The 10,607-nt window shown below is 32.0% G+C and overlaps 1 long non-coding RNA gene across 1 annotated transcript; it reads right to left on the bottom strand.

Moving 5' to 3' along the window:
• Nucleotides 1–7,541: 7,541 nt before the first annotated feature.
• Nucleotides 7,542–9,330, bottom strand: LOC115983525. The gene is made up of 3 exons (XR_004090088.1): nt 9,081–9,330; nt 8,714–8,789; nt 7,542–8,591 (listed from the first exon to the last, which is right to left on the bottom strand). It is a non-coding gene; the product is annotated as an uncharacterized LOC115983525 (long non-coding RNA).
• Between the last annotated feature and the right edge of the window lie 1,277 nt (nt 9,331–10,607).

The following is a 10,607-nucleotide window of genomic DNA, read 5'->3' as shown; positions in this document are numbered from 1 at the left end:
TAGGCATATTCAAATTCCTATTTCCAAAAACAACTAAGTATTAATCCAAACCAAAATTCAATCAAAAATATAAAAGGGAAAGAAAAGACTTTCTGATGGGAAATTAAAAAAACACAATACAAAAACACATATTAAAAAAAAAAAAACCATCAATCTTAATTAGAGTTATAATAAAAATAAAAATAAATCTTTTATGTGCAATTGTTCTCTTTATTGGTATTTATTGTTATATATATTTTATTTTTACTTTTTTTTTTCCTTCTCATCTTATGTTATTCAACATTTAAATTCAATCACATCTTCCATATCATTAAATTATTTATATTTTCTCTCTTTTTTTATTTTTAATAATTAAACATGGAATATTTCTTACCTTTATCTTTTCATCTCCCCACTACTTTCTACCTTAATATCACTATTCATCTCCCCACATCTTCCATATCATTATATTATTTATATTTTTCTCTCCATTTTATTTATAAAAAAAATTAAAATTTTAAAATTTTACTTAAATTCAATAAATAAAGTGTCCTCATAAAGTGGAGTAATACTAGGGACACACTCATTCTCAAAACCAATACATCAAAGAAAAAATATAATACAAAACAAATGCCAATTGGGAAACACTAAATTAAAAAAAGAAAAAAGAAAAAAAGAAAAGGATATCAAACCAAATATAATATAAAGAATAGTTATGGATATACTAACTTAAGGGTAGCAAAATTAAATGAAAAAAAAAAAAAAACAATGCATATTTAATGCAATAAAATCATCATCAAATTTTGGAAAACAGTAGGTTGCCTATGGAGAGAGAGAGAGAGAGAGAGAGAGAGAGAGAGAGAGAGAGAGAGAGAGAGAGAGAGATAGAAATCAAATGTCAATTAGTAACTATTAATTGGAAAACAAAGAGGTTGTAAAGAGAAGTAAAAATAAAAAATAAATATGACCAATATGGAGAACATTAAAAACTTTACAGTGCAATAAAATCAACTGTTACATTCACTTAAAAAATTGAATCAATAATCAATAATTAAACACAATCATTGCAATATGTTTAAACTTAAAACTAATCAAACTCTAATTCATAACTAAAAGGAGATGTTCTCATGTAATAATAGAAATTACATAAGAAATAAAGTTGAAAAATTTTAAAATCCCTTTTTTGAAAGAAAAAAGCTACAATGCATATTTAATGCAATAAAATCATCATCAAATTTTGGAAAACAGTAGGTTGCCTATGGAGAGAGAGAGAGAGAGAGAGAGAGAGAGTCAAATGTCAATTAGTAACTATTAATTGGAAAACAAAGAGGTTGTAAGGAGAAGTAAAAATAAAAAATAAATATGACCCATATGGAGAACATTAAAAACTTTACAGTGTAATAAAATCAACTGTTACATTCACTTAAAAAATTGAATCAATAATCAATAATTAAACACAATCATAGCAATATATTTAAACTTAAAACTAATCAAACTCTAATTCATAATTAAAAGGAGATGTTCTCATGTAATAATAGAAATTACATAAGAAATAAAGTTAGAAAATTTTAAAACCCCTTTTTTGAAAAAAAAAAAAAAAAAAAAAAAAACTACAATGCATATTTAATGCAATAAAATCATTATCAAATTTTGGAAAACAGTAGGTTGCCTATGCGGAGAGAGAGAGAGAGAGAGAGAGAGAGAGAGAGAGAGAGAGAGAGAGAGAGAGAGAGAGAGAGAGAGAGAGAGAGAGAGAGAGAGAGAGAGTAAAGAAAAAAAATTCAAATGTCAATTAGTAACTATTAATTGGAAAACAAAGAGGTTGTAAGGAGAAGTAAAAATAAAAAATAAATATAACCAATATGGAGAACATTAAAAACTTTACAGTGCAATAAAATTAAAAAATTGAATCAATAATCAATAATTAAATACAATCATAGCAATATATTTAAACTTAAAACTAATCAAACTCTAATTCATAACTAAAAGGAGATGTTCTCATGTAATAATAGAAATTACATAAGAAATAAAGTTAGAAAATTTTAAAATCCCTTTTTTGACATTTCATTTAACTTTATATATATATATATATATATATATATATATATAATCTTCATACACAATTACATTTAAAAATCTAATAAACGATGCTACATCTCATTTAACACCTCTGTTATGAAAATCATTAGCCAACAAATATATGATATTAGTAAAAAATGTTATAAATGAAATTATGAAAAAAATGTGATAAAACTAATTAGCTACTATCATTATGAAGTAGTAGTCTATGATTTTACACATCTAAAGAAGTGGAATATATAGAGTTTATTTATGGTATATGTAAAGATTCACATTAAAAAAAAAGATATGTAAAGGTTAAAAAATGTATGTTCTATAAATAAATAAAAAGGTATATGTAAGGTTTTTATTGACTTAAAAGAAAATGAAAAATCAATTGTTAATAACAACAACAACAACAACAACCACATCAACAATAATAATAATAATATGGGGGTAATTACATTCCCCTTCCTTGAGATTTGAGAAAATGACACTCTACCCCAAACTTGAAAGGAAAAAATATTTTCATCATTTACATTTGTTTGACCAAATTTTGTTAAATTAATATTAAAATATTGTGTACTAACCTGCTTGTGCTTAAGGTAAGTTCCAAAATTATCCTTAATGTTAAAATTAAATTCTCTTATTTTAAAATTTTAAATTAAAGTGTATTTCAAAATATTAAGTAATGTCTTTTGCTTTTTCTCCCCCTTTTCTTTTCCCAATGAGTTATGGAGAGATTTGTCATTTCAAATGTTTTGGTATTTTATAAATTTGTATTTTAATTCTAAAGTTATGAGTAGTGTCTTTACTAACCATGGTTAAAAATTTATAAACATATTCTTAAATAAATTTAAAATATTTTATTATTAATATAAATAGAATGGGAGAGTGTTATTACTTATTACCCCAAATATATTTGATAAGATCATCCTAAAAAAAAAATTATCTCGCGCAATGTGCGGGTTTGCAACTAGTAAAAATGATTGTCGATACAAGGAAGTAGACTAGATTATTTCACTTCTTGTTTATGAGACACCTTAAAAATCTCATAGACCGATAACATTGTTAGGAACCCGGTGGCTCCTAATGGAGATTGATGGGAATTATAGGGGAATGGATGGGGATTGTAGGGAAATTGACTTAATTCGAGGTAGTCACCCTCCATAGAGAAAGAGAGAGATTAAGAGAGAGAAATGCACTAACAAATTGGTTTATTCTTCATTCCTCCCTCATATTGGATTACAATCATGTATTTATAGGAGACTAGCTCTAATCTCATTGGTCCACATGGCCTCATCCTAATGGTTCTATTATTCCCCATGTGCATTAGTAATTCCAACATGTGCTAAATGTGATTAACATGTTTGGAATTGTAACTAACTAACTAACTAACTAGGTTCTATTATTCCCCATGTGTATTAATAATTCCAACATGTGCTAAATGTGATTAACATGCTTGGAATTGTAACTAACTAACTAACTAAATCTCAATACAACAATTATTATCCATATGCTTATAGCATTCCTAACATTTCCCTCCCCTTGAAAACACCTTGCCCACAAGGTGTTGTTGTAATCTTCATGAGGGGTGATCGGCCACTACACCAATACCTCAAGGCATCTTGACCGTTGAACACACCAACTCCAAAGCAATTAATCACAGCCCAAAATTTGAGTAAATAGGTTTGATTTCGAATTAGACCTGCAAATGAACACTCCCAGCAGAACGTTGACCTTTGATTTGTTGGATGATTAAAGCCATGCACAACAATCCCAGCAAGAAAGTTTACTAGTACACCATCACATACGAGAGTGTATCCCTCTGGACCAATAAGACCGAATTCTATCATTCTTTGTTGTCTGTAGTATACATCATCTTCTTTTTTTGCGTAGACCATAGCCAAAGCACCAAGGAACTTGAAACATTTTATACCTTTCCACGTAGCCAATATTCCACACCCACACATCATTCTCAATGCCAAGGGGTGTTCAAATGAATGGTTGGTGAATGGGAAGTACATATCAATCAAAAACATTTCCATAGTATCAACTATATCACAAGGTTCAGAATTTCTCACCTTTGGACAAATCTCCTTCCCATGCAATGGACCACAAGCACCCGGTGTGATTTCGATCTCTAACTGATCCGCATTGACGAAGAATGTTGGAGTTATACCAAAATGATAACCCACGAAGGAACTATTATTCAATTTCCTTTGTTCACTAAACGCAGTCGGTTTACTATTCTCAAGAACCACTGTTTGTTTTTTGAGCTTCTTAGGACTTTTGCTTAATGAACAACAAAGATTATCACATGAATCTTCAAAAACAAGGGCAAGCTCAGCCACATCTTCACTGTCAAGAACCTGAAACTTTTCACTTGTTCCTTCAAGAAGCTGTAACTCTTCTTCGGACATGTTTTCAAGATTCTCTTGCACTCTTGAAAGTTCTTCTTTCATGGCCATGTTAGATTCATCCAAGGCCTTCATCTTCTTTGAAATATACATAGATTCTTCTAAAGCTTTGTTCAACAATCCTTGTATTTTTTTCAAAAGTTTTCTTTCATCAAAATTGCCCGTTTCTGGATCAACGGCTCTGATACCATTTGTTAGGAACCCGGTGGCTCCTAATGGAGATTGATGGGAATTATAGGGGAATGGATGGGGATTGTAGGGAAATTGACTTAATTCGAGGTAGTCACCCTCCATAGAGAAAGAGAGAGATTAAGAGAGAGAAATGCTGAGCATTTGTTAGGAACCCGGTGGTTCCTAATGGAGATTGATGGGAACTATAGGGAAATGGATGGGGATTGTAGGGAAATTGACTTAATTCGAGGTAGTCACCCTCCATAGAGAAAGAGAGAGATTAAGAGAGAGAAATGCACTAACAAATTGGTTTATTCTTCATTCCTCCCTCATATTGGATTACAATCATGTATTTATAGGAGACTAGCTCTAATCTCATTGGTCCACATGGCCTCATCCTAATGGTTCTATTATTCCCCATGTGCATTAGTAATTCCAACATGTGCTAAATGTGATTAACATGTTTGGAATTGTAACTAACTAACTAACTAACTAGGTTCTATTATTCCCCATGTGTATTAATAATTCCAACATGTGCTAAATGTGATTAACATGCTTGGAATTGTAACTAACTAACTAACTAAATCTCAATACAACAATTATTATCCATATGCTTATAGCATTCCTAACAAACATGGTAGATTGAAATTGAGACTTCCAAATTTACGTCACATTCTTCAACAAATTCACCATAGCATTCTACACTCTCCTTAACTCCTCTCCATTTTACCTCAACTTTGCCTCGTTTAAAATAAACCATAAATGGCAATAAAAATACTAATGGACACCGCTTATGTCAAGTGCACTAATACACTAAACACAAGCTTAACCCGTGTTCTAAAACCAAAATCATTTCATTTTGTCTGTTATAAAAACCAGAATGATGGGAAGTCAGATTTTTATTTTTTATTTTCTTCTTCTTTTTCTTAGAAATTGTGAACGAAAATGACTTCAGATCCGACCAAAATGAAAGCACGATCTATGGTAATCAAATTCAAAGATACAAAAAGATTTTGTTGACTTTAATGTAATGTAATGGACCATTTGCTTCCGCAATAGGGAAGCTTCTAACAAGAGGGCATAAAGATTAAACACACGTTTGGAACAGTGATTCAAAGGACTAAACGTTACAAACGGGTGTGGTTGATGGGGATCGAGTTCGGTTTTGAACCAGCCAGGTCGAGTCGGATTGAGTTTGAGCCAAATACTTTACTCGGTCTTTGAGGGATCAGGTCAACCCGTCAGACCGAAATTCCACCAAATCAACACATGAGACAAAAGGCACAACTCCCTGATATGAAGGTAATTTTAAAATTTCAGCTCCATTTAACATGGGCTGAACTGTTAGAATGACCATGCTCTTAGATGGTGGTTATAACATGATAAAATGATGCATGAGACTGTTAATGTGATGAGACTAGAAGACGAACATGCATGGTGAAATTATCAATTATGTTCAATGTAATAATCCATGATTTTAGTATGAAAAGAACGTTCAATATAAATATGTCAACTTGAATATGATTTTTGCTCATGAATGTTAGGATTTCTTTAATAATGTTCTATCAATTGTAGGCTTGCGTGATAATGACGTGAAATAGATTGTTTGATCATAACATGATATCGTCATTAGTTCCTAGAAGACCGACTTTCGAGTCAAGCAAGATGAATGCCTAACATTTTTCCATCTCATAACCTGGTCTTGAATCTTATATCTTGGGTTTAAGATTAGTGACTTTTTCAATGTAATTTTCAGTCCTTAGAATGCAATTAGGAAAACAAGTCATGTCATTACTAAAGTAACATTCCTTAAAATGTTATACCGAAATATTTCATTTCCAGAAGTAAAATATCATTAATGTTTCTAGTATCCTAGAACCAAGAATGCAGTACAGAAACTTTTTGCAGTAGAATTGTAGAAAGGATTTCCTCAAGAAGCACCAGGGGTCTTTAATTTTCTCTGGCTCTTGCTAGGGTGGCACAAAAACCTTAAGTGGGCATGACTTGCTGGCATATGTGACTTCTAAACATTAGGTCCACCAGTTCCAAATTTGCACAAGTTATGAAATAGTTCTCAAACTTCCACCATATGAGCCCTAATATATAGGAGAGATTCAATAAAAGTGCAAAACAACAGAAAGATTAATCTACCAAAAATTTAAATCCAAGTTTTAAAATCAAACCTGAAAATGACTGATAGTCAGAACAGCATACTAATTTTCAGACCAACAACGAGATCTGCAAATTAAAAGCAAACGCATGAACAAGATTTTATCATTTTTAAAATAGTACTTGCAGCAATCAGCTAACAGAATGAATAACGAAATGAAAAAGTTAAGGGAAAAAAAAAAAAAAAAAATCAAGGGCTTTGTTTTCATTTGGTTAGTCCAACTATATTCGGTAGCTCATAATTATACAATGCAGTTGCCACCTTATATCCTCTTATTATTATGTCTCAGCTCAACTAAATATTTCTAAAGCTCATGTTTAAACAAATTTCATTGACTGTAGTCAGATAATGGATTGAAATAGGTAAGATAGATTCCTCATACCCAAAGCCTTAGGATATATATAAAATAGTGCAAACCATTTAAGATCGCCAAATGTAGGAAATTTTCAGTCCTAGGTTTTCACTGATATGCTGCTGGAGAAAGATCAACATGGGTTTCACATTCCTTATTGATCTGTTGTAATGTTGCTCTGTTCAATTTTCAGTTGGTACAAGTCACTAATAATTTAAAAATCATCGAAAGCTGTATAATTTTATACAATGAAGCACAGATGAGTATATTGGATGCAGTGTGTTGATAATGCAAATCCTAACAAATTAAGATATTTGTCTGAGTGTTTACACACACAAATAGGAAATCATTCCCACAAAATAAAAACAGTAAATGCTTCTATTACCTGCCATATCTACTAAAGATCAGAATCACCCAATGGAATTTTCCCTTCATGCCTATCCCAAGTCTCAACTGAAAATAAAAAGTAATATCAAACAGAATTAGTTAGGAGCTTGGCAGAGTAGTTTAGGTATAAGAGTGGGATTGCAAGGTGTATTAGTTAGTATTTGATGATTTTGTGATTGTAAACATTCCATGTGATCCTCTCTTTAAGACTTGTTTTTCATTGTATTTTCAGTTCAATTCAGATTATCAATTTCAGTTCTACATTTGTTCTTGAATTAGTTTCCTTCATCACTGATACTATGAAACCTAAGTTAATTATTGATTCAAGAATTGTTCTTGATGTGACTTGGTTCACTCCACCTTTAGCACTCCAACTAGATGATCAAAGAAGAGAACCAGTGCAAAGTGAACAGAGTATGAAATCCAGTTAACGGTAAACAAAGCATACGGTTTAAAAGACCACCAGTAAAATTGAGATCTCAGAACACAAGAAAATATAAAAATCTGTTACAGAGATGAGCTTTTAGAGTTTCTTGGGAAATAGTATGAGTTTAGGTATATGGATGCAAAAATGAGGTTCAATTGGTAGGAAGCAGTCACTTTGGAATTGACACAAATTAAATAAATCCTGTAATTGACAATCAGAACTGTGGGCTATATTGACAACTAAAACCTAGTCAAAAGCATCAAATTGGGAGAGCAGTATGTGATTGGAACACTGAAGAAATAGTTAAGAATTATTTAAAAATTTAGGAGGTAGAAGTGGTACATACCAAGTACCAAGAACACAACTCCACTGAATAATTTAGCAGAACTGCAAAGCGTCTTTGCATTAAAAGCTTATCAAAAAGGCAAGAGGAATTCTGCAAGTATTAGTTGAGGAATAAAGGTGCAAGCATTTTCTTTCTTCCATTTAATCATAAGGAATATGAGGCATGGAATTCTATAACTGCGATTTTGCGCAGCCTGAGGGCCGTTCAATTAACAGTGCTTTCCACAATATTCCAACTGCACTCCACAGAGCCAGAGCCTTCTTCTGCTATTAAGTCAAAAGCTGCACATTTAATCATGACAAGTGTTGTTAGAAGCAGACAGTTGGGATGGCTTTAGGAAAAAAGAGAACAAATGAAGTGTTTATTTGCTAGTTCATACATTAGGGTGGTACTTTTTGTATACCTTTGGACACTGGGGATCACTGCAACTAAGATATTGTTGGAGCCTCAAACAAGTAAAGAGAATATAGATCAATATCCTGAGAAAGATTTATTACAAGAAATGTAGGAATAAAATGAGAGAGGTGTCCACAGTACTATACACCAAAACCAATAATAAACTAAAGAGCTTCAAGCTTAAAGAAAACAATTCATTGACTTTCATTAGACCAGACAAAGCACTGGCACTGCTTCTCCTGGTTACGCAAAGACCACCAAAAAAGCATTGGTTGAAGTAGAAAATTAAGGTCAATAAAAAAAGAATCACTGGATCATAGTAAATTAACTTAAACAAATAGCACCATGTATGACGTATGACGTAGAATGAGTACCTGAGAAGAAGTTGGATATATTGAAGAGCTGGGGTTGCAGTGGAAATTAAGCTCATCATATTCAGATCACTTTTTCATCAATTTTTATGATGGGTACATGAGCTATCTTGGGCCAGTCTTCCCCTTTCTCCCTAAGGCACCGAGTTTTCAGCAATGGACATTTCTTGACACTTAGAAAAGATAACGATTTTGGCAGACCCTCTTCTGGCATGGACTGTAGATTTGGGCAGCAGCCAATTCCCAATTTTTTAGGTGTGGTAAAATGTTGAAGCTCATTGCTGTCCAGCGATTTCAAATGGGGAATATTCCAGATTTCAAGGGATGTAAGAGAAGAGGGCAGCAGCGCCCTCAAATTTTCTTTCCATTTAGCGTTAATTTTCTAAGAATATCGTTAGTTGTCCTGTTGCAAAACAAACTAGAAAACTAGTATCTCGAGTTTTAAAAACTCAAGTTCAATGGTAGAACTAGAGTTCACTTAATATTCTACAAATATATATAGATTAATATTACTTTTATCTATATGTCAGGCCTTAGGATTAAATGTAGTGGCTCTAAGGTTTGATTGTAATTTAATAATGTTTTAGAAGTTAACAATAAGTAATGTTAAGTAGTTTCTTTTTAACCAAAATAAAATATATCAATAGGGAACTTAGAACACTTGAAATTATAAAAATCTATTAGAGGAATCAACTTTTAGAGTTTCATGGAGAAATAATATGAGTTTAGATGGAAGTGGTACATACTAAGTACAAAGAACACAAATCTATTGAATAATTATGCAGAATTGCAAATGTCCTTACATTAAAATTGTGTAAGAAATGCAACCATGATTCTTGAAAGTTCAAAATGTGTATAACACACCCTTGAACGTTTAGACCCCCAATTTACAAATTACCAATTCAAGCTTAATATCAAACAATTAATGTGCGGAATATGAACACAAGCTTAACACAGAATTGATAAACAATTTAAACCAAATAAAATCACATTCACAGCAGAAATTAAATGGTAAAGATTAAGGGAAGAGAGATGCAAACACAAGGATAACACACAATGTGTTATCGAAGAGAAAACCAAAACTCTCGATGTAAAATCTCTCTACCACCCTCCAAGCAGTAAATAATCCACTAGAAAATGTAGTTGGGATACATGAACAACAATAAACCCTCCAAGCCTAATCTACCCAATGTACCTAAGCCCTTCAAGCTTCTTGCTCCAACGAGGTTGCGCCGAACCTATTTCTTTTCTAACTTCTCGGATTCCGCTACTTGACCATAGCATCAACCAATGTGAAATTGGTTCCTTCCTAACTACTTCACAAAGCACCAAACAGCCCTCTCACAGAAATGGATATGGTGAGAAAAGGTTTTGGTAATAAGTCTCTCAAGGATTTAGCAATGGAGAGGAAGAGAGTTGAGGAATTTGAAGAGTCTCTTAATGAAGATTGAGGATGAATCAATCTTGTTTTTCTCTAGGGTTTCTCTATCAAAATTCTCTCTGGAAGTTTACTTTCTTTCGTTGGTAAAA

This window comes from Quercus lobata, chromosome 4 (genome assembly GCF_001633185.2).
Source record: "Quercus lobata isolate SW786 chromosome 4, ValleyOak3.0 Primary Assembly, whole genome shotgun sequence".
NCBI lineage: Eukaryota > Viridiplantae > Streptophyta > Magnoliopsida > Fagales > Fagaceae > Quercus > Quercus lobata.
The sequence above is the reverse complement of the archived record's forward strand: the minus strand, read 5'-3'. Positions and strand labels throughout refer to the sequence as shown.